General features: G+C 36.7%; 1 protein-coding gene across 1 annotated transcript in view; it reads left to right on the top strand.

Annotated features, from left to right (window-relative positions):
* ZC3H12B (zinc finger CCCH-type containing 12B) overlaps positions 1–25,637 on the top strand; it is a gene marked incomplete at its 3' end in the record, with an annotated part of 347,079 nt that overhangs the window by 293,848 nt on the left and 27,594 nt on the right. Inside the window, exon 4 of the mRNA XM_081125898.1 lies at positions 20,173–20,325. The remainder of the gene's footprint in view (positions 1–20,172; positions 20,326–25,637) is intronic.

The following is a 25,637-nucleotide window of genomic DNA, read 5'->3' on the forward strand; positions in this document are numbered from 1 at the left end:
CTGTATACTGAGCTACACAGACATTCTTCCTCTTTCCTTAGTGATTTCTGCACCTGGTCTACATTTTTTACTCTCAGCCTTGTATCTTGTGAAGTCTATGGCTATAGGATATAATTCAACCACTTTACAGTTCCTTAAATTCCTCAAATCTAGTAATTTAATTTCTATCAACCACAGCACAATCATATAACCCTTCAAGTACATAAACACTTGACATTTTATAGTTTCTCATATGTGACATTTTCTTACTGTGATGTAAACATGATGATGTAAATATTACTAAATTCAGAAAGTGATTCTGGACATACCCTTAACCTGAAGAGTATTCAAAGAGAGATTGAATGGTCCTCTTACAATCAAGAAGTCACAGGTGGGTAGGAGAGTGGACTAGAGGAAACTTAACTACAGTTTGATGCCAGTAGGGGCTTCAAAACTTCCTTCATGTATATAACTTCTGAGTTCTTTCCCAACTTCCACCCTAACCTCCACACCTAATGAATGTGAATTGTTTTCACTGAGATGTAATTCAACTCCATACATGTTTATTGAGCATTTTTTATTTACAAGATACAGTTCTAGGAACTTGGCATTTATCAGTAAACAAAACAGATAAAGCTGCCTGCCATTTTGGCATTAGAAAAAAGAAGACATGCAAATGGCCAAAAGCACATGAAAAAATGCTCAGCATCATTAGTCATCAGGGAAATGCAACTCAAAACCACAATGAGATATCACTTTTTACCCACAAAAATTGGCTAATATATAAGAAATCAAATAATAAACAAGTATTGGTGAAGATGTGGAGGAATCAGAGGAGCCTTTATACACCGATGGTGTGCAGCCACTTTGTAAGAGAATGTGGTTGTTTCTAGTGTGATTAAACATAGAATTACCACATAACTCTGCAATTCTGCTCATGCATTTATACCCAAGAGAAATGAAAGCATGTTCACACTGACACTTAGAAGTGAATATTTATAGAAGCATTATTTTTAATAGCCATGTATATCAGCAGATGAATGGATAAGCAAAATGTGTTATATCCATACAATGAAATATTATTTAACCATAAAAAGAATGAAATATTGATACATGTTACAGCATGGGTGAATTTTGAATACACTACACTAAGTGAAAGAAGTCAGTCACAAAAGACCACATATTATGATTCTATTTATTTGAAAATCCAGAATTGGAGTGAGAAAGGAAATTAGTGATTCACTTAGAGTCTGGGGTAGGGATGTGAGGAGAGGTGTGTGAATGCTGAAGTTTTCATAGTATTATTTTTTAATTTTTAGTTGTGGTTAAAATTCACATAAAATTTACCATCTTAACTATTTCTTAGTTTAGTCATAGCAAACCATATGCATTGGTAATTTTTATTTATTTGTTTGTTTATAAAACATATAACATAAAATTTATCATCTTACCCTATTTTAGATATACCATACAGTGTGGTTACCTATATATACATTGTTGTACAATAGCTCTCTAGAAGATTTTTATCTTGCAAAACTGAAAATCTATATCCATTGAACAATAATTACCCCTATCTCCCTTGGCCCAATTCCTGGCAACCACCATTCTACATTTTGATTCTAAGAGTTTGTTTCTTTTAGATACCTTATATAAGTGAAATCAGATAGTATTTGTGTGTGTGTGTGCGTGTGTGTAATGATTGGCTTATTTCACTTAGCATAATGTCCTTAAGGTTCATCCATGTTGTAGAAAATGTCAGAATTTTCTTCCTTTTTAAGGCTGAATATTTCATTAAATATATGAGTGTATGTGTGTGTGTATATATACCACATTACATAATATATGTTACATAATATACATATATACACCACACTTGTTTTATTTATTCATCCACTGATGGAAACTTGGATTGCTTCTACATCTTTTTTTAAAAAATATATATCTTTATTGATTTCAGAGAGAGGAAAGGAGAGGGAGAGAGAGAGAGAAACATCAATGATGAGAGAGTCATTGATTGAGCCCGCAACCCGGGCATGTGCCCTGACCGGGAATCGAACCCTGATCGCCTCGATCCTAGGTCGACGCTCAACCACTGAGCCATGCCCGGCCAGGCATTTTTTTTTTTTTTTAAATGCTTCTACACCTTAACTATTGGGAGTATGCTGTAATGAACATAGGTGTACAAATGTGTGTTTGAGATCCTGCTTTCAATTATTTGGAGTATATACCCAGAAGTTGAATTGATGGATCATATAGTAAGTTTATTTTTTAAGGAGAATTCAGACTGTTTTTCATGGTGGCTGCACCATTTTACAGTCCAAGCAACAGTGCATAAGGGTCTCAGTTTCTCCACATCCTTGCCAATACTTATATTCCATTTGTGTGTGTGTGTATGTGTGTGTGTGTGTGTGTGTGTGTGTGTGTGTATGACATCTTAATGAGCATGAGGTGATATCTCATTGTGGGTTTAATTTGCAAATCCTTAATGATTAGTAATGTTGAGCATCTTTTCATGTGCTAATTGATTACTTGTATATCTTTTAGCAAAAATGTTTATTCACATCGTTTTGGGTTTTTTTAACATCCAACCACTTTACTTAAAATATTCAAACCATTTGTGTATATATACACAACATACATCTTCATTGTTTACTGTCTCAAAGGTATTTTCTTTAATTTTTTTATTATTATTATTATTTAAAATTTATCTTTATTGTTGAAAGTATAACAAATATCCCTCTTTTTCCCCCATTGAGCCCCTGCCCTGCCTCAGGACTTATCTACACTCTTGTCAGTGTATATGGGTTATGAATATATGCATATAAGTTCTTTGATTAATTTCTCTCCCTCCCACTCCCTCACCCCCAACTTCCATCTGAGATTCATCAGTCTGTTCCATGCTTCTATGTCTCTGGATATATTTTGTTCATCAATTATTTTGTCCATTAGATTCCACATATGAGTGAGATTATATGATATTTATTTTTCCCTTACTGGCTTATTTCACTTAGTATAATACTCTCCAGTTCCATCCATGCTGTCCCAAAGGGTAAGAGATCCTTCTTTTTTAGAGCTGCATAGTATTCCATGGTGTAAATATACCACAGCATTTTTATCCACTCATCTACTGATGGGCACTTGGGCTATTTCCATATCTTAGATATTGTAAATTGCACTGCTATGAACATAGGGGTGCATACATTCTTTCTGATTGGTGTTTAGGATTTCTTAAGATATATTCCTAGAAGTGGGATCACTTGGTTAAATGGCAGTTCCTTCTTTAAATTTTTGAGGAAACTCCATACTGTTTCACATAGTGGCGGCACCAGTCTGCATTCCCACCAGCAGTGTACCAGGGTTCACTTTTTTCTACATCCATGCCATCACTTGTCATTTAATGTTTTGTTAATGGGAGCCATTCTGACAGGTGTGAGGTGATATTTCATTGTTGTTTTGATTTGCATCTCTTTGATGATTAGTGACTTTGAGTATTTTTTCACATGTCTCTTCGCAATCTGTTTGTCCACTTTGGAGAAGTGTCTATTTAGGTCCTTTGCCCATTTTTTAATTGGATTGTTTATCTTCTTTTGGTTAAGTTGTATGATTTCCTTATATATTTTATCATTGGCAAATATGTTCTCCCATACAGTGGGCTTCCTTTTCATTTTGATGATGGCTTCTTTTGCTGTACAGAAGCTTTTTATTTTGATGCAGTCCCATTTGTTTATTTTCTGCTTTATTTCCCTTTCCCTAGGAGATGTATCAGCAAACATATTGCTACAAGATGTCTGAGATTTTGCTGCCTACTTTTTCTCGTATGATTTTTACGGGTTCACAACTTACATTTAACTTTTATCCATTTTGAGTTTACTCCTGTGTATGGTGTGAGTTGGTGGTCTAGCTTCATTTTTTTAATGTACCTGTCCAATTTTCTCAACACCATTTATTGAAGAGATGGGTTTTACTTCATTGTATACTCTTGTCTCTTTCGTCAAATATTAATTGAGTGTAAAGGCTTGGGTCAATTTCTGCTCCATTGATCTATATGCCTGTTCTTGTGCCAGTACCAGGCTATTTTGATTACAGTGGCTTTGTAGTATAACTTGATATATGGTATTGTGATCCCTCCAACTTTGTTCTTCTTTCTCAAGATTGCCATGGCTATTTGGGGTCTTTTTTGGTTCCATATAAATTTTTCAAGTGTTTGTTCTAGATCTTTGAAATATGCTGTTGGTATTTTAGTAAGGATTGCATTGAATTTATAGATTGCTTTTGGTAGTATGGACATTTTAATGATGTTAATTCTACCAATCCATGAACACAGTATATTCTTACAGTTGTTTATATCTTCCTCTATCTCTTTCATCAACATCCTGTAGTTTTGAAAGTACAGATCATCTTTTATCACCTTGGTTAAGTTTATTCTTAAGTATCTTAATTATTTTATTTCTATTTTTTTGTGAAGTTTCAGGAATTCTTTACATATTCTGGCTATTCAACTGTTTTCAGATATATGTACTGCAAATATATTCTCTGATTCCATAGGTTGCCTTTTCACGCTGCTGATTGTGTCCTTTGATGATCAGAAGTTTTTTTGTTTTTTCATTCTTTTTTTATCTTTATTGTTGAAAGTATTACAAATGTCCCCCTTTTTCTCCCATTGACCCCTCCGCCCAGGCCTTCACCACACTCTTGTTTGTGTCCATGGGTTATGCACATATGCATATACATTCTTAGGTTAATCTCTCCCTACCCACCCACCCATTCTTGCCTTTTCTCTGAAATTTGTCAGTGTGTTGCATGCTTCTATGTGTCTGGATTTATTTTATTCATTTTTTGTTCATTAGATTCCACATATGAGTAAGATCATGTGATATTTGTCTTTCTTTGACTGGCTTATTTTGCTTAGCATAATACTCTGCAGGTCCCACCATGCTGTCTCAAAGGGTAAGGGGTCCTTTTTCACAACTGCCTAGTATTCCATGGTGTAAATGACTCAGAAAATGCTTGATACTATTTCAATCTTTTTGAACTTGTAAAGACTTGTTTTTTGTTCTAACATGTGGTGTGCCTTTGAGAACGCCCTATGTGCACCTGAGGAGAATGCATATTCTGCAGTTTTGGGGTGAAATATTCTATAAATGTCAATTAAATTCATCTGACCTAGTGTGTCATTTAGAATCACTGTTTCCGTGTTGATTTTTTGTCTGGAAGATCTATCCAGTGAAGTCATTGGGGTGTTAAAGTCCTCCACTATGACTGTATTGCTGTCAATCTCTTTTTTAAAGTCCTCCAGAATTTTTTTGTGGTTGTTTTTTTTTCTTTGTTTTTCTGCCCGTGTGAGTCTTTTGTTCTGAGGTGGGACTCTTGTTCACAGCATATATTTGGGTCTTGCTTTCTTATCCATTCAGCCATCTTTGATTTGAGCATTTAATCCATTTATATTTAAAGTTACTATTCATAGGTACTTATCTACTGCCATTTTATTTCTTTATGCCTATGTTTCTCATTCTCTCTATATCAACTTCTTACTACAGCAGTCCCCTTAACATTTCTTGCAATACTGGTTTGGTGGTGCTAAATTCCTTTAGCTTTTTTTTCTGTCTGGAAATTTTTTTTATTTCACCATCTGTTTTGAATGATAGCCTTGCTGGGTAGAGTATTCTTGGTTTCAGATCCTTGTTTTGCATTACTTTGAATACTTCATGCCATTCCCTTCTGGCCTGTAGAGTTTCTGATGAGAAATCAACTGACAACCTATGGGAGCTCCTTTGTAGGTAACAGTTTGCTTTTCTCTTGCTGCCTTTAACATTCTCTGTATTGAATTTTTGGCATTTTAATTATGATGTGTCTGGGCATGGGCCTCTTTGGGTTGTTCATGCTTGGGACTCTCTTTGCCTTCAGAACTTGTGTGATTTTTTTTCCTTGACCAAGTTAGGGAAGTTTTCTGCCATTATCTCTTCAAACAGGTTCTCTAGCCCTTGCTTAGTTTCTACAACTTCTGGCACTCCTATGATGCAAATATTGTTACTTTCCATGTTATCCCAAGCTCCCTTAAACTGTCTTTCTGTTTTTAAATTGTTTTTTCATTTTGATTCTCTTATTGAGTGCTTTTTTTCTACCCTGTCTTCTAATTCAGTGATCTGATCCTCAGCTCCCCTAATCTGCTGTTCATTCCTTCCAATGTTTTTATTTTTTAATTTTACTATGTCATTCTTAATTTCCTTCATAGTTTCCATATATTTTCTCATGCTGTTGAGCATCCTTATGATCAGTATTCTGAACTCTATATCTGATAGATTGCTTATCTCCATTTCATTTAGCTCTTCTTCTGGAGAATTCTTTTGTTCTTTCATTTGGGACTTGATTTTTGTCTCCCCATTTTGGCTGCCTGTCTGGATTTGCTTCTATGTATTAGGTAGATCTGCTAGGACTTCCAGTCTTAGTCTTTTGGATGGTCCCTGGTGCAGGCCAATGTCAGACACTGTTTGTGACTGGCCTTTAGTACCCTGTTTGAAGTTTTCTGCACTCCATAGCTTGTAGCTCCCTCTGCTGGGACAGGACTAAGAAGTTCACCAAGGTCTGCCTTTCCAAGCTCTGGGTCCAGAAGCAAATCAGGCAAAGACTCAAGGCACTCAGAGGCTGTTATTTAGTCTCTTAATGAACCTCAGGATGTAGAAACTCCATAAGGTGAGTTGAGAAGTTTTCCAGCTGGGTGGGGCAATTTTTCCCCCCAGGCAAAAGTTGCTTGGAAGGTATGCCTGAGAAAGATGTCCTCTGCAAGAAGTGGGGAATGACTCAGCACAGGAATCCAGATGGCTGCCCTCTGTGCTCTATTCCCTTGGCCAGAAATTCAAACTCTCCTCACACATCTCCAGTCCACTCTGCCCTCCCTCTTCTGGAGCCCAAGGTGAGTGGCTGCACACAAAACTGTGTATTGACCCTCTAAGAGGTTGCCTGCATTTTCAGCCATCTCTCCCTGGCAGTCAGAAACCCCACTGCTTTTCACAGCCAGATATTATGTGGACACCTTTCTGAGATCTTGTGCTGTGGGCTGGGAAGCCCAGTTTGGGGTTTAGAGCCCAAAGTTCTCAGTGGGAACCCCCACAGCTGAGATATCCCTCCAGAATTTCAGCTGCTCCATGTGAGAGCCCAGCCAATCCTGTCATGCCTTCACACTTCCTACCAGTCTCTATGTGGTCTCCACTTTTCCTCCTTGGTTATGAGGTTGCTCTCCAGCTAGTCTTCAGTTGCAGTTTATTTTTCAGGATGATTTTTCTATACTTTAGTTTTATTTCAGTTTGGTCCCAGCAGAGTGTCAGTGTAGTTTCCACTCAATCTTCTGCCATCTTGGAATCTCATGATCAGAAGTTTTTAAGTTTGATGTAGATTATTTGTTTTTTACTTTAGTTGTCTGTTCTTTTGTCATGAAGCTTTTCTTCTGTTTTCTTCTAAGAATTTTATACTGTTAACTTTTACATTTAGGTCAATTTTGAACTAATTTTTGTATATATCATAAAGTAAGTGTACAAATTCATTCTTTTGTGTGCAGATATTCAGTTTTCCCAATACCATTTAATGAAAAGACTGTCTTTTCTCCATTGAATGGTCTTGGAACCCTTGTAGAAAATAATTTGAACATATATGTGAGGGTTTATTTATGAGCTTTCTATTGTATTTTATTGGTCTATATGTCTGACTTTATGTCAGTACCACACTGTTTCATTGTTGTAACTTTGTAATAAGTTTTGAAATCTAGAAATATGAGACCTCCAAATTTGTATTTTCTCAATTGTTTTGGTTATTCTGAGTACCTTGGAATTCCATATAATTTTTTTTTATCCCCACTGATCCCCTCCACCCCACATCCATCCCACCCCCAGGCTTTCCCCATACCAATGTCTGTGTCCATGGGTTATGCTTATAAATATATAAGCTCTTTGATTAATCTCTCCCCACCCACACCCCCCTCCCCGCCTTCCCTCTGATATCCCTCATTTTGTTTCATGCTTCTATATCTCAGGATCCACTTTATCAGTTTATTTTATTATATTCCACATACAAGTGCGGTCATGTGGTACTTGTCTTTCTCTGGCTGGCTTATTTCACTTAGCATAATACTTTCTATTTCCCTCCACGCTGTGCCAAAGGACAAAAAAATTCTTCCTCTTTACAGCTGCATAGTATTACATGGTGTAAATGTGCCACAGCTTTTTTATCCACTCATCTACTGATGGGCATTTGGGCTGTTTCCATATCTTAACTATTGTAAATTGTGCTTCTATGAACATAGGGGTGCATAAGTTCTTTGTGACTGTTGTTTCTGGTTCCTTATGATATATTCTTAAAATTGGGATCACTGGGTCAAATGGCAGGTTCATTTTTAATCTTTTGAGGAAACTCCATACTGCTTTCCATAGTGGCTGCACCAGTCTGCATTTCCACCAATAGTGTACTAGGGTGCCCTTTTTTCCACATCCTTGCCAGCACTTGTAGTTTGTTGACTTGTTGATGGTAGCCATTCTGACAGGTGTGAAGTGATACCTCATTGTGGTTTTAATGTGCATCTCTCTGATGATTAGGGACGTTGAGCATTTCTTCATATGTCTCTTAGCCATTTGTATGTCCTTTTTGGAGAAGTGTCTATTTAGGTCCTTTGCCCATTTTTTAATTGAGATCGTTTGTCTTCCTTTTGTTAAGTTGTACGAGTTCCATATATATTTTGGATATTAACCCTTTATCCTATGTGTTGTTGGCAAATATGTTCTCCTGTACAGTGGGCTCCCTTTTAGTTTTGTTCATGGTTTGTTTTGCTGTACAGAAGCTTTTTATTTTGATGTAGTCCCATTAGTTTATTTTCTCCTTAGTTTCTCTTGCCCTAGGAGATGTATCAGCAAACATATTGCTATGACATATGTCTGAGATTTTTCTGCCTATGTTTTCCTCTAGGATTTTTATGGTTTCATGTCTTATATTTAAGTCTTTTATCCATTCTGCATTTACTTTTGTGTATGGTGTAAGTTAGTGGTCTAGTTTCAGTTTTTTGCATGTATCTGTCCAATTTTTCCAACTCCATTTATTGAAAAGGCTGTCTTTACTCCATTGTATGTTCTTACCTCCTTTATCAAATATTAATTGACCATAATGGCATGGGTCAGTTTCTGGGTTCTCTGTTCTGTTCCACTGATCAATATGTCTGTTCTTGTGCCAGTACCAGGCCGTTTTGATTACAGTGGCTTTGTAGTATAACTTGATATCTGGTATTTTGATCCCTCCAACTTTGTTCTTCTTTCTCAGGATTGCCATGGCTATTTAGGGTGTTTTTTGGTTCCATGTAAATTTTCAAAGTGTTTGTTCTAGATCTGTATAATACGCTGTTGGCATTTTTGAATTTATAGTTTGCTTTAGGTAAATGGACATTTTAATGATGTTCATTCTTCCAATCCTTGAACATAGTCTGGTTTTCCATTTATTTATATCTTCCTCTATTTATTTTTCCAGTGTCTTATAGTTTTCTGAGTAAAAGTCTTTTACATCTTTGGTTAAGTTTATTCCTATGTATCTTATTTTTTTAGTTGCAATGGTAAATGGGATTGTTTTTTTAGTTTCTGTTTCTGAGAATTCATTATTGGTGTATAAAAATGCCATCGATTTCTGGGTGTTAATCCATATGAATTTTAATGTGTATTTTTCTATTTCTGCAAAAACAATCATTGGGGTTTCATTAAGGATTGAATTAAATCTGTAGATTATTTCAAGTAGTATTAACATCTTCACAATATTAAGTATTTCACTCCATGCACATGTGGATTTTCCTTTTGAGATGAAGAAATATTTTAAAATTGAATGGTGATGGTTGCATATATTTGTAAATATACCAAAAAACTGAACTGAACAGTTTATATAGGTTAATTGTATAGTATGTTAATTATATCTCAATAAAGCTTTTTGTAAAAAAAATGGAATATACAGCGTCTACACCAACATCTGCATCTACTGCTTTTATGTATGTAAAGACACAGTGACAGTTTGGTGTGCTGTAGATGATCTCAGAATACTGAATATGCTACCTAACTCTCATAGTAAAGATGGTTTTATCATTATAGTTGATATCACCTATCCTCACTTAAAAAAACATTTTTTGTAATGTAGAGCAATTATCATTATTTCTACCTAACATCAGGAAACTAAAATGTAAAAACTTGTGAGATTTTTAAAATAAGATTCTTTGGCTGAGAAGTAGCAGAGCTAAAATGTGAACATAAGTGTCTGCCTACAGTGTCTGTGCTCTTTCTACTATGCCATACCACTTAGAATAACTCATTAATTTTATAAACTCTTTGAGGTCAGAAACTATTTATATATCACTGTATCATAATTAATGCCTGGCCTACAACAAGTACTTCATAAATATTTATTGGACTTTTAAATTCATCTGTAATTTTAAAAAAAACATTGCATTTATTGTCTTATTTAATCTTTATCATGATCAGAAATTATTATCCCCACTTTACAGATGTTAAAGTTGAAGCTCAGAATGATGTCACCAAGGTGGTGACATAGCTAACTCATGACTTCACTCCCCCTCACAAGAACAGGTAACATCTATTAAAGAATAGGACTCCACTGAGAGAATGCTAGAACATTGAGGTGAGGTTGAATCACCCAGCTGCACCTCAGAGACCAAGACAGACTGCATTAGAAGGGTAAGAAGCATCTACATTTTCACTGTATTTCTCCTCCCCCAGGACAGTGCAACACCATACAGAGATGTCTCTGAGTTCTGAGCCTCTGGTTCCTCCAGTGGGAAAAAGGAACACTGGGGATGGGGGGAGAAAGCAGTCTCTCCCAGCACTGTAGGTTACTTTGTGGGAACATCCACTCTGATCTTGTACCAAGAAGATTGCAGGGGAATCTACAGGGTCCAGCCACTGAGAATCTGACTGTGACAGATCTTGCAACAACCAGCACATGGTTCTTGGCAAACCTTAAGTAGCAATCCCACCAACAGCTTTGCTCAACTACAGAACCAAGATAGTGGGCATACTCTGACCATGGAACTTGGTGGGGTGCAGCTATGCCTGATTTCAATCACTAATGACTGGTTTGGTCATGCCTAAGCAAGGTGCTCAGTTATGGCACCACCTGCTGTGGAAAGTGCTTTTCAGAAGTGTTGTTGTTAATTCCTAGGAGCTGTTTGACCCAGTGGCATTCAAGCCCAGAGGTGTGTGGGTAGAATTGATTATTCTAAACAAAGCCATTACCAGGCATGGAGGCTTCCTTGCTATGTACAGACAGGGTGATTAATTCATAGCCAAGGCTGAGGGTAGCTACTAGCTCCCCCCAACTGGAAAGCATGTTTGGGAAATTGAGAGTAGCCTAGAGTACCCCTTCTCCCATTCCAGGGAAGGAGGCTGAGACATAGCCTCACTGAAACTGGACGCAATGGGTCTGGGCTGTCCGTCATTACTTCAGCCAATCAAGCAGAGACACAGTTGAATCATTTGAGCATTTATTCCATTATTGCTTGCAAATAATGGGAGAGCAGTCGGTCACCCTGGAAATTCTGCTCTAGCCACCCCTTGCCAGTTGACTGATTATATACCAGTGAAGGATAAGATAACTACATGCAGCTGTGAGCTGCGAGTGTAACAGAAAGGAGAGGGGAGGGGCTACAGTCTGGCTTTCAGGAGCTCAAAGTCTAATAACTAGGTGACTAATCTTCTCTGTATCATAAAAATATGGAACACTTGATGAATTTGTGTGTCATCCTTGCACATGGACCATGCTAATCATCTATGATGTTACAAACAGCTCAGCCCATTCTTGGGACCAAAGAATGGTCAACATTCCTGAGGCAAACTCCAGGAGGGGGTCAGGGTCGAGGCACAGCAACCAAATCAAGGTGTGTTCTGTCCTTGGCCTGTTCTCAAAATGTATTTCTTTTCTGAGTAATGGACCCACCGAGGCATCTTATATTTTACAGCCTTGTTTCATCCTCCAGTTTCCCAGGATCTGTAAGAAAACTTCTTATTTATAGTTAGTAAGGCGAATGATTATTAAACATCTGTGGCTCTATCCTTATTATGTGCACTTCCCCACTATCACCACCTGCTGTGGAGAGTCTTCGGGCCCCATCTGTTAAGTGCTGGAGAGAACTCCTGTGCAGCCCAGTGGTCCTTGAGCCAAGAGAAGGGCAGATAGAGCTATCAGTTTGCAGAGCAAAGCCAATGGCCCTGTTTAGCCAAGAGCCAAGGAATTTGGTGTGCAGGTCAGCTTGAATTAAAATAACAAGCAAAAAATGTTATGGGTTTTAGAGCTTCTCTTGCTGTGCTCAGGCAGAGAGCCTACTTAATAGCACTGCTCATTGCTAAATAGTCTTCAGCCCGTCCAACCAGTGAACCTAATTAGATCACATGGTAAGCTGTGTAGCCCACTCAACATTTATTTGAATGGTGGCACTTGAACAGAGTGCACAAATAACTGTTTCCCCCAACTGTAGAGCAAAATCAGTGGTCTCATCTGACCAAGGAATTCAGTGCACACTCAGGCCTGATTCAGGCTCCCAAACAACTACCTATCACAATCTCTGGGTTCTCGCTTGCTGTCTTGCCAGGGTAGGGAAGTTAATTAATAGCCCCATCTATTGCTGAATATAATATATAGTTTCAACCATCTATAAAGCCTGACCAGAGAATCCAGGCAGCCTTAGAACCCATCCTATAGCCTCTACTGGTTAGGTAACCAACCTGGCAGTTCTATATAACTGTTTTCATCCAGTGGCACACCTCCACCATTGCCCTAAGAGCTCAAAAAGTTGCCTCACTCAAATATAGACCATAATAGAAGTACCCACTTTCCCAAAGACATTACTAGTTGACACACACAGAAACCCAGACCTACCTGACTAGTGAAGAACTGTCTCTGCCAAAGCCAACCTGTAGAGTCTGGAAAAGGAGTCCCATTACTGAAATGTGCAAATACTAACCTAAGGAATCAAGGATCAAAAAAATCAGGTATATATTAGACCACCAAATAAAACAAATAAAGCTATAATAACTGGCCTCAAAGAAATGGAGATCTATGAACTGTCAGACAAAGAATTCAAAATAATCCTCTTCAGAAAGTTTAGTGAACTACAAAAAAACACATACAAACAACTAAAGTAGGAAAACAGTGCATAACCAAAATGAGAAGTTTGATGACAAATAGCAACCATCAAAAAAAACAAACATAAAACAGGGACACAGTGGGTGGAAGAGGAAGAGAGCATAGAGGGGATAAATGGTGATAAAAAAATTAAATGAAAATTTAAAAAGTTTAAAAATGAAACAAAATCAGGTGATCATATCAATTGATGCAGAAAAAGATATTCAACAAAATCCAGCATCCATTTATGATAAAAATTCTCAGCAAGGTGGGAATAGAGGGAATATATATCAACATAGTAAAGGCCATATATCACAGCCAACATCATACTCAATGGGCAAAAACTACAAGTGTTCCCATTAAGATAAAAAACAAGACATGAATGTCTGCTTTCACCACACTTATTCAACATAGTACTGAAATTCCTAGCCACAGTGATCAGACAAAAAGAGGAAATAAAAGGCAAACAAATCAGAAAGGAAGAAGCAAAACTGTCATTATTCACAGATGACATGATATTGTACATATAAAACCCTAAAGTCTCCACCAAAAAAATACCAGATGTAATAAATGAATTTAGCAAAGTAGCAGGATACAAAATTCATATTCATAAATTGGTGGCTTCTTTATATATCAATAATGAACTATTAGAAAGAGAAACTAAGAAAACAATCCAATTTACCATTGCAACAACAAAAATATAAGGAAATAGGAATACATCTAACCAAGGAGGCAAAAGACCTGTACTCAGAAAACTAAGACATTGAAGAAAGAAATTAAGGCAGATACAAGTAAGTGGAAGCATATACCATGTTCATGGGTTTGAAAAATTAACATAATTAAAATGTCCATACTACCCAAAGCAATCTATAGATTCAGCACAATTCTTATTAAAATAGCAATGGCATATTTCACAGATCTAGAACAAATATTCCAAAATTTATATGGAATCAAAAAAGACCTTGAATAGCCTCAGCAATTTTGAGAAAGAAGAACAAAGTTGGAGGGATCACAATACTTGACATCAAACTATACTACAAAGCCATTATAATTAAAACATCCTGATACTGGCATAAGAACAGGCATCTAGATCAGTAGAACAGAACAGAGACCCCAGAAATCAACCCACACCTTTACAGCCAATTAATGTTTGACAAAGGAGGCAAAAGCATACAATGGAGTAAAGACAGCCTCTTCAATAAATGATGCTGGGAAAATTTCAAAAAAAAAGAAACTAGACCACAAAATTACACCATACACAAGAATAAACTTAAAATGGATAAAGATCTTAAATGTAAGTCATGAAACCATAAAAATTCTGGAAGAAAACATAGGCAGTAAAGTCTCAGCCATCTCTTGTGGCAGTATTTTTGTCAATATATATCCTAGGGCATGGAAAACAAAAGAAAAAATAAAGAAATGGGACCACATCAGACATAAAAGCTTCTGCACAGCAGAAGAAACCATCAACAAAATGAAAAGGGAACCCACTGCATGGGAGAACATATTTGTCAATGATACATCTGATAAGGGTTTAGTTTCTGAAATATATAAAGAACTCATACAACTTAACAAAAGGAAGATAAACAATCCAATTTTAAAAATGGGCAAAGGACCTAAATAGACAATTCTCCAAAGAAGACATATGTAAAAATGTTCAGTGTCACTAATCATCAGAGAGATGCAAATTAAAACCATAATGAGATATCACCTCACAGCTATCATCAATAAATCAACAAACAACAGGTGCTGGTAGAGAAAAGGGTAACTTCATGCACTGTTGGCAGGAATGCAAACTGGTCCAGCCACTATGGAAAACAGTATGGAGTTTCCTCAAAAAATTAAAAATAGAACTGCCTTTTGACCTAGCAGTTCCACTTCCAGAAATATATCCTAAGAATCCCGAAATACCAATCACAAAATATATATGCACCCCCACGATCGTAGCAGCATAGTCAAGATCTGGAAACAGCCCAAGTGCCCATCAGTACATGAGTGGGTTGAAAGCTGTGGTACATGTACTCAATGGAATACTATGTGGCCATAAAAATGAAGGAACTCTTACCTTTTGCAACAGCATGGATGGACCTGGAGATTATTATGCTAAGTGAAATAAGCCAGTCAGAGAAAGACAAATACCATATGACCTTACTTATATGTGGAGTCTAATAAACAAAATAAACTAACAAACAAAATAGAAACAGAAGCATGGATACATGAAACGGTCTGACAGAGATCTGAGGGGGGGGGACTGGGTGAAACAAAGTGAAGAGGTTAGCCAAAGAACATATATGTATAACGCATATACAAGATAACAGTGGTGATGGCCAGAGGGAATGGTGGGGCGGGGGTGGGGGGCAGGTGGGCAAAGGGGGGGGCGGAATGCGGACATCTGTAATAGTGGCAACAATAAAAAATAAAATCCTGTAACTATCAAAAGATTTCATGGCATAAAAGTTACTACATAAACTTTTAGACATTTGGAGAATTATTGCTATATATTGTTCTTATTTTTTTAACTCAATGCATTTATTCTTTTTTCTTCTTTTTTTTATTATTGTTGAAAGTATTACAGATGTCCCCTTTTTTACCCCCATTGATCCCCTCCACCCACATTTACCCCTGACACACACTCCCAGGGCTTCTTCACACTATTGTCTGTGGCCATAGGTCATGTATATATGCATCTAAGTTCTTGATTACTCTCTCCCCACCCCCACTCCCCAACCCCACCTTCCCTCTGAAATTAAAAAGAACTTATGCACCCCTATGTTCATAGCAGCTCAATTTACAATAGCTAAGATCTGGAAACAACCCATGTGCCCATCAGTAGATGAGTGGGTAAAAAAGCCGTGGTACATTTATACCATGGAATACTATGCAGCTGTAAAAAAGAAGGATCGCTTATCCTTTGTGTCAGCATGGATGAACCTAGAGAAGATTATGCTAAGTGAAATAAGCCAGGCAGAGAAAGACAAGTACCACATGATCTCACTCATCTGTGGAATCTAATAAACAAAATAAACTGATGAACAAGATAGATACAGAGATATAAAACCATGTTTTTATTGTTTTTAATCTCTAAGATGAAAAGGTGCTTTCCAAAAAGTAGTGTTAGTGTTGATTGAAATACAAAATCAGTTATATACATATTTTATGGAAATACCACCCTCGATAATAAGTGACTCAAAAGAAATCATTTTAACCCAACTCATCATCATTTATTTAATAGTTAAGGTTATATATAACTGCTATAAAGTCCAATGGTTTTATTGTTTTGATCAGCTACAATCGACTGAACGCTTCTATGGATATGTCAGAGGCCATAACAGTATGAAGGGGAAAACTTAATAAAATATTTATTAAGACTCTATCACATACATAGCAATATGCCCAGTATTTGAATTAGATAAAGCAGAGGTACAAACATGAATGTGAATTGTTCTTGCCTTTACTGGAGCTCACATTTTGGTGGAGGAGAGAGACAGACTTGTAACAAATGAAGGAGAGGATAAAGTGAAAGAAGTAGAGGGGAGAGAATCCTGAGTATGGGAGCATTATTTACTATTTTTGACCCCACCATGGTCTTTCACAGGTCTGTGCCCTTTAATATGCTAATCCATCTGGTCAGCATGTCTTCTACAATTTCCTTACCCTTTCTCTGATGCACCCTCAAAGCCAGCTAAAATTTTACTTCCCTCACCTCAGATAACAGAATTACTTATTTCCTCCATGGTGTTCCCTTAGCATTTGTGAGCAAATTTATGAGAACAGATTATATTGTTCTGTAGCTATTTGTTTATGTGTTTGTCTCACCTAATAGAATGTGAGCACCTTATAGGGAGTTGTCATATTTGTTTTAGAACCCTCAATACCTGGAGCAGTACTGGGCTCATAGTATGCAGAGAAGGAGTGAAAAATTAGAACTTTCTAATTTTAAAGATCCGAATTGACACAGTGATTTTATAATGTGGACTGGCAGCTTTTGGATATCTTCCTACTGGCAACGTCTGGATAATTGTTGAATGCAATCTAAGAGAAATACTACTTTGACATGTTTCAACAGTATCGTTGATGGTGAAACAACCTATCATGTCTGGGTGATGAAAATAGGTTAGATGGACAACTGAACTGGTAGAGAATTTTACAGCTTATAAACAGCTTTCAAATGTTTTTCATTTAATCTTTGTAAATCCTCACACAAGGATATTTTTTCCATTGCTTTTCAGAGAGAGTGGAAGGGAGGGAAGGAGGAAGGGAAAAAGAGAGAGAGAGAAAGAGAAACATCAATGTGAGAGAGACACATTGATTGGTTGCCTCCCACACTTGGGAATTGAGCCTGCAATCCAGGTATGTGCCCTTGGTCAGAATTAAACCCAGGACCCTTGCGTCTGCAGGCCAATGCTCTAACCACTGAGCAAAACCAGCTAGGGCAAGCATTTAATCTTTACAAACCCTTATGAAATAGGTACCATCATTCTTCTCACTTTACAGGTAAGGAAACTATGGTTCAGAGAGGTATTATAATTTGCCCATGATCCCATAATTAGTCACAGTAGAGTTGGGACTAGCACTTAAATCTACTGACTCATTCTACTACAGTTGTCACTACTTATTATTAAGCAGTTCATACCTCTCTCTGCTGTAACCAATAGTAACAATATCTTGCAATTATATAATTTTACAGTTTATGCTTTCATCATACACTTTCTTGTTCCTCACACCAGTCCTCTCTGCAGACAGATAAGAGTATCTTCATTTTCCAAATAAGAAAACAGACTCATAGGTGAGATGCCTGCATAACGCAACACAGCTCTTGTAAGTGGTAGAAGGAAGATTTGAACCCATATCTTCTGACTCCAACTCCATATGCAGGAAGTTTCTCATTATTATTTGGGTTCCCTATTCCTGTTTGGAACCTTCTAGGATCACCAACACTCTAGGCTCATGGGGCACACAGGAGAGTACCTCTGGCATAATATGGTTGCCATATTTAGTGTAACATATATCGCATTATTAAGCATTCCTTATTCCGAAAGCCTCTGAAATATTTTAAAGCTGTTTCTTATTAATTTCATTGGCCACAGAAGTGTAGTGTTGCTAAGATAGAACAGAGCTGTTGAAAACAACAACACATAACTGTCTGAAGAAGTGAAAAACAAATAGTGTGTTGGGTTAAATAAAGAGAATTAAGACTTAGGAGAGTCTAATAACATCTGTTCCACCCCCACCTTTACCTTCTACTTCAATTTGCCTACCAATACATTTCAGATTTCTTCTTGAAAATCTTTGGGGATAACCGGACTTAAGTTGATGACATCACAGTTGCAATACTGCAGCCTCCCCTCAGAACTGTCCTAATCATTGAGTACATTCTCATTTTAATCTAATTATTTGTGCATGAAGAAAAAACAGAATATATTCCACTCATTTTTCAAAGCAAGTGAATTATAGAGAATAAAAAAAGATCAAGCTCAGTATTATTAACTGAATGGAATACTCAAGACATGTTTATTGCTGTTGAAGTCATAAAACAGGCACTATTTTTTCAATTTACTGGAAGTATAGAATGGCATAGCCACATTTTTCTACAGCTTTTGACCAAAAGAGTCTTATGGATGGGAGTGTGTGGCACAAAGTGAAAGAAAGAGAATAGAGAAGGAGAGAAAAGGGGAGAGGTAAGGGAGGAGAGAAGAGAGCGATAAGGAACTTCACAAATGAGTCACAGAAGTTGGAGTGTTCTCTGGAGAAGCCACTTTAATAACAATCCTTCAGTCATCACTAGAGTGACCAGAGAACACATTTTTTTTTTTTTTTTCAAGATGGGAGAGGTTTTTTTAATCCTCAAGTGAGGATATTTTTTCCATTGTTTTTCAGAGAATGTGGAAGGGGGAGAGAGAGAGAGAGGGAGAGAGAGAGAGAGAGAAACATCAATGTGAGAGAGATACATCAATTGGTTGGCTCCCCCTGGAGTGCTGACCAGGGACCTGGGATTAAGCCTGCAACCAAGGTACGTGCCCTTGACCAGAATCAAACCCGGGACCCTTCAGTCTGTGCTGGCCAAAGCTCTAACCACTGGGCAAAACTGGCTAGGGCCAGAGAACACATATTGACTGTACAGGTACTCTAACAGAGACCATCTCTTGTAATGTATGATGCAGCTTTAGTACATGAATTTCAACTGATTTTTTTTCCAGACCTTCAAGAAATAACTAGTAAGTATGTAACCTGCAGCTTTATTGACCTTCGGGAAGGTTGAACACTAGAAATGCTTTGTGTGAGAGATGGACTCCAATACAAATTAAGGTCACATTTACCAATGTGGTTTTAATTAGTTTGGACAACAGAGTGTGTGTAGTGAAAGGTGTTTTAGATGTGCTATGGACATAAGTCCTTCCTAATGGGATAAATGGTGGTGGAACAGCAAGAAAATGAGCCCCAGTTCAAAACCTAGGAATAATGGGTCTTGAAATCAAATCACTGTGTGTCTACTATGTTTGAAATCCCAGAAGGATGAACAGATAATGAAAATCAACAGCCTATTACTTTCCTATCAACATTTTGTCTAAAGTTTCAACATTTGATGTGGGGGCAAGGTACAAGAATTGAGGCCATCTCATCATGCAAAGCTATGACATTTTAAATAAGTTCAGTGGTGCTTAGTTCTGGTGGTGATTTTGCTGTGACACATATTGAGAATACACTGAAGACAAAAAAATTAAAAGAAATAAAAAGCCAATTTTATTTCAGAGGGTAGTGTAAAAACAGACAAGTCAACAAGCATATTCTCATGTTTGCGGAAAATCTCATTTTCACAAACCATAGAAAATATGCTATTTCTTATACTTATTTCTTTGCTAAGTGTTACCTACCTATAAACCTTTTTAGAGTGAACAAGTGGGTGTAATTGGAGGTTGAGGAAGCAGTGAAGCAAGTCTTTATCTCCATTATGATATAATTGCTGTATGTAATTGATTTAATACAAATGAAAATGGAAATACATTTTATTTTATTTATTTTAAAAATGTTTTTATTGATTTTTAGAGAGAAATGAAGGAAGAGGGAGAGAAACATCGATCATTTGCCTCCCACAGGCACCCTAACCTGCAACCTGGGTATGTGCCCTGACGGGGAATCAAACTGGTGACTTTTCAGTGCACAGAACGATACTCAACCAACTGAGCCACACTGGCCAAGGTAGAAACACATTTTAGATTTTGGATTTTGGATTATCTCAATTAGCCTTCATGTTAACATTTTACAATTTTACATTTTGAGAATCAGTAAAGATTTCAAACCTTTTTGCTTCCCGAGCATTAAGAAATCTTACACTTTATGTTGCTTCGTGGGATTTGTGTAACTTCTGTAGCTGATATGCTTGACACAGGGAATTAAAGGTGGGCTATATAAGTCATAAGAACCCAAATCTGGGTTGTATAAGTAATGATGTGGCCCTGTTGATCGAAAGCATGTATGTGAAAGCACTTAGGTAACTCTAATATGCAATGCAAATGAAAACGATTGTTCATATGTTATTACTATTCCTAAAGTTTCATAATAACTTTTTTAAAAATTTTTGCCATTTTTAAAGTAAAATATGATGGCTTAATACAATACAGATTTAGATTTGTTCTCTTTAAAGCTAATTCTTTAAAAAATGGTACAGTTCAAAGAGTAGAAACTAAGAAAAGAATAAGTATACTCATGATAACTGAACTACAGTCACTTCTCACTTACCTGGGCCCCACTAAAAATCCCACTTAGTAGATAATATTTATACACATATTTTCTTTGAGGATGTCTGCTATGAAAAAAATGCTAGAAGGGAAAGGGAAGGGCAGTTGTCTAACTAGGCATTTCTAAGTCTCTCTCAAAACATGCCTTCACACAGCACAGCTTGAGATTTAACAATTCCATGAATAGTAAAGTGGTTTAACTATATGTAGATAATTGAGAATTTACTACTCTGTTCTTGACTTATCTGCTGGATAGCTCTGTTCTACATGACTTTGGGGCTTTTTAGAACATTTCCAATGGTTTTGGCTCAGTAGACATGACCAAATGCTTCTGTTTCCATACAGGGCGTTTTTGGCATATTTTGATTTTTTAAAAAATGAAGTGACATTTGCAGTAGCACCTGAAGATTGATCTTGGAAAATTGTTCTGTGCAAATGCAAAATGAATGAATTGTATTTCATAAAAGAATGATGGGGGAAGGTTGGAGGAAGAAAGTACACTGAGAAGAATGAATGGCAATAAGAAGGCTTTGTTTTGTTTCATTTTTTCTTAGTGGAAATTTCTTGAAGTCATTATTGGCAGCTTTTCCCTGTATTGGTTTCTCTGCTTTTTTAGATTCAAATGCAAGTTTGCAACCATTTGCTTAACCATATTCATAAACAAATTATAAGCAAGTTCTGTACCTATAATACATGGCTTTCTGGTGACAAAACTCTTAGCTTCTTTAAACAAATTACATCCAGTCCTATAATTTCATCTGACTAATGTGGTTTTCCAAAGTACACAAATCATTAGTTCATTCATTTGTGATTTTTTTCAATCAATAACAATGAAAGATAAAAACTCTCAAAAACCTGCCGTAAGTACATGCTAGAACATCATCTTTGAAACTTTCTTCCCACTTCCTTTTTGGGCAAAAATAACTATTTCCTTTTAGCCATCTCGATGCTTTTATTTATCACTGTTCATCAGTAATACTAGGTATGAGGTATTGACTAAGGCACAATATCATATTAATCTTCATATATCTATAATTTAAAAAACATTTCCCTGCCCAGAAAATTGTTACTCTTTCCTTTAAGGCTCAACTCATAGCTTCGTGTACTTTTTTTTTTAATTCATAGACTTTTAAAAAAAATATGTCTTTATTGATTTCAGAGAGAGGAAGGGAGAGGGAGAGAGAGGGAGATAGAAACATCAATGATGAGAGAGTCATTGATTGGCTGCCTCCTGCACTCCCCCCACTGGGGATCAAGCCCTCAATCTGGGCATGTGCCCTGACCGGGAATCAAACCACAGTCTCCTGGATCATAGGTGGATGCTCAATCACTGAGCCACACCCAGCCAGGCACTCCATATACTTTTTAAAATTAAATTATAGTTGGCATACAATATTATATTAATTTCAGGTATACAACATAGTGATTAAACATTTATATGCCTTATGATGTGATCATCACATTAAGTCTAGTAACCATCTGTCACCCCAAAAAGTTATCAGTGTTATTGACTATATTTCCCTTCACCTTTTTTCACCCATCCACCCATCCTCCTCTCCTCTGGCAATCATCAGTTTGTTCTGTTTCTATGAGTCTGTTTTTGTTTTGTTTTGTTTGTTTGTTTCATGTTTTTTTTAGATTTCACATATAAGTGAAAAGCAGTTTTTGTCTTTACCTGTCTCTTAATCACTTTTCACAGTTTTTAATTGTGAATTATGTAATTATTTCATTATTGTCTGTCTCCACTCCCCACCACTACCACTATAAGCACCTTGAAATCAGGGGCCATGTCTGTTTTTATAACTTCAGCCCTTAACATGTTTTCTGGCACTTAATTAATAAGTCAAAAAATGACTTCAACATTATATCATTCCTGAATTCTTCCTTAATCTCTTCAACCACCACTCCTTGTCATGCTAAGCTTAGTCTCACAGGGGTATTGGAGTGCTGCACAGAGCTGGGACCTCCAGAGTGCATCTTTCTGGGAGGCTCTTTTCCAAGTTTCATACAAGTGCTGGGTTGTGCTGCTATAGCATAGAGGTAACATTCTTACCCCATTCTATAACCCAGCTACTCCAATCTATAACCCCACTTACAGAATTGAACATTTCCTTTTCTGTATGTCAATGAAAATTTTCAAGTAACTTGAAGGACCAACCAGACTCAGGTTTGCCTAGTGTTCTGACATAATAATTAATAGTCCTCATTTCATTCTCAAAAGTGTCCCAGCTTGGACTATAACCAAAATGGTCACCATGTATAGAATTGTGTTTCAGCATTTTCTAGGGCCACTTCTAGCCAATTTTGTATTAGTTTGTGAGTTCTTTGAGGACAGGATCAGTTCTGGTTTCTTTTCCTAGACCCAGGGCTTATCACAGTATCTGGCACTGAGTAGCTGTTTTTTTTGTTTTGTTTTGTTTTGTTTTGTTTTTTGTTTTGTTTTGTTTTGTTTTGTTTTGTTTTGTTTTGTTTTTGGAGTGACACAATATATTCAACATGATGAAATACAAAAACCTACCTACAACCAAAAATACTCCAACCAGCAAGGCCACCATTCAGAACCAAAGGCAAGACCAAGATTTCCCCAGACAAGCAAAAGCCAAAGGCATTCATCACCACCAAACCAGCAGTACAAGAAATGCCAAATGGAATTCTTTTTTTTTAATTAAAAATTTTTAATGTTGACATTATTACAGGTGTCCCCTTTCCCCCCCTCCTTTGCCCACTTCCACCCACCCCCTCCTCACCCTCCCTTGGCCTTCACCAAACGATTGTTCATGTACATGGGGTATGCATATATGTTGTTCTTTTGAATAAAAAGATATTCCTGCTATCTTTGTCTCAAGAGGTTTGCACTGTAAAACAAAACAAAAACAAAAAATACATGACACCTACACACCTACATAGGTTCTAGGACAAAGAACAATTTTTTAAATCATATTGCTGAAGGCTTTGAATGGTAAATCCATGTTTATGTCTGCTAAGTCATTTGTTTCTCTTCTACTATAGGTTATTGAGTAGGAAAATTTCACAATAATAACTAGTAATTTCAATGATGATTTACTATGTTGTGAGATTTTCCTGAGTTTAAATTTGCTATTGTATGTTTGTGTGAACATAGTAAAGGTGCTCACACCAATGTCAATTTGAACAGGTAGTAGAGAAGAAGAAAAACATTCTATGCTCCACTAGCTAAGAGCAGCCAAACATGTCTTTTACAGGTATCTCTCACTTGCCAAGAAAATATGTATTTAGTCTTATAAACTGTTGTTTTAAGTGACTTTGGAGCTTTGAATAAATGAAGGGTCAGAAATCTCAATGTCCTAAAAATTATTTTGAAAAGAATAAAAATGTAAGTCAGATAGTAAATGTGAACTTTATAAAGGGAATAAAGTGAAATGAGTGTCTATGTGTTGGCTAATTCATTAAGTGAAAATATTGAAGAGGAGTTATTACATACTGTCTGAATATCAGTTATCAGATGTCAATTCTGTGTGCATATGATGTTTCCAAATGTGACTCTTCTAAGTAAGCATGCAGTTGGCCATGTTATTCTTTTTTTTTTCTTTTAAAAATATATCATTATTGATTTTAGAGAGAAAGAAAGAGAGAGAGAGATAAAAACATCAATGATGAGAGAGTCCTCATTGATCAGCTGCCTCCAGCACTCCCCCAACTGTGGACTGAGCCCTCAGCCCTGACATGTGCCCTGATCGGGAATCAAACCACAGTCTCCTGAATCTTAGTTGATGCTCAACCGCTGAGCCACTCCCGGCCAGGCCATATTATTCTTAGATAGAGCTATTGGTATCTTTTCTTCTTGTTTGTATAAATAAAATTGAAGTGTAACTGGAAAACCTTAGTACACTGATTATATAGTCGGGTTTTAGATTAGTGAACACAGCTGCTATCCAAAGAGATTCTCAGTGCTCACAGGTGTAGAGCCTTCCCTCATGGTCAGTCTTCTTTCTTATTTTTTTTTTCACTGAACCTCTAGTGGTGTCTGTTGCACCCTTTACATAATTTGAGAACATACTATGTTCTGTTTGCTTTCCTAAACACTTTCTTACTCATTATATGTAATCCTTACCTTGTGAGGTAACTATCGATATCCTCATTTTACAAATGAAGAAAGTGAGGCTCAAATTGAAAGAAACACTTTGGCCAGGTTAGAACTCAAACCTACCGGGACAGGTGAGGTAGGTGAGACAAGTTTAGAAATAAAACTGTCCTGATTCTCTTCTGTAATTTATATATTTTTTAAATGTTCTGGTTTCTCATGCAACTTGAGTTTATTTTCTTTCTTTTACAATATAATAAGTACAATTATAATAAATGAAAGAGGCTGAAAATACAATTCATGAGTGTGCACAAACTTCTTTCCTTATTTGGATCACACCTCTCTGTTTGTTACCCTTCTAGCCTGCTTCAGTGGCTTGAAAGCAATTTTAATGGTTTTCCAATTTCTCCAGTAAATGGGGTCCCTGATATTTTGCATAAAGTAGTGCTGGAAAAGTTGTACTCTTCAGGAGTGGAGCTCAGCTTTAGCAAGAAGGATCTGGTGTGGGATCTAGACAACTTACCTGGCATAAAGGAAGAGAGAGAGTGCTTTGAACTATATATTTTTGCATCCTGTTGAAACACCATGCTTCTGTTTCTCTAAGTTGTGACAAGCAGTTAACTTTAGCTGCAATTTTTGTGGAGGTGGGGGAATTATAGCATCATTGCCACCACTGAAAGACTTATGTCTAGAATTATTGAGCAATTAAAAAC

The sequence above is a fragment of the Miniopterus schreibersii genome (assembly GCF_964146895.1).
Source record: "Miniopterus schreibersii genome assembly, chromosome: X".
Taxonomy (NCBI): Eukaryota; Metazoa; Chordata; class Mammalia; order Chiroptera; family Miniopteridae; genus Miniopterus; species Miniopterus schreibersii.